Below are 240 nucleotides of genomic sequence, written 5' to 3'. Positions count from 1 at the left end.
TGTTGCGCGAATTTATAGCTGACCCCTTTAAACAGGTGCAGAGTGCTGACGTTTTAATATACTCTCATTGGCTGGTTTTCGGCAGTCTAAATTCACGTCATTCATAGAATGGGCGAGATCTGAAAGTCTCGGATTGCTTCCATGACTAGCATTAATGACTATTAAATATCTATGTTACGTAATGTAATAATAAACAATAAACAAGCTTAGAGATAGATGATTTTAACAACTCAAGGCTCT

Source organism: Tachypleus tridentatus, chromosome 8 (genome assembly GCF_004210375.1).
Source record: "Tachypleus tridentatus isolate NWPU-2018 chromosome 8, ASM421037v1, whole genome shotgun sequence".
Classification (NCBI taxonomy): domain Eukaryota; kingdom Metazoa; phylum Arthropoda; class Merostomata; order Xiphosura; family Limulidae; genus Tachypleus; species Tachypleus tridentatus.
Note: the sequence above shows the minus strand (reverse complement) of the source record.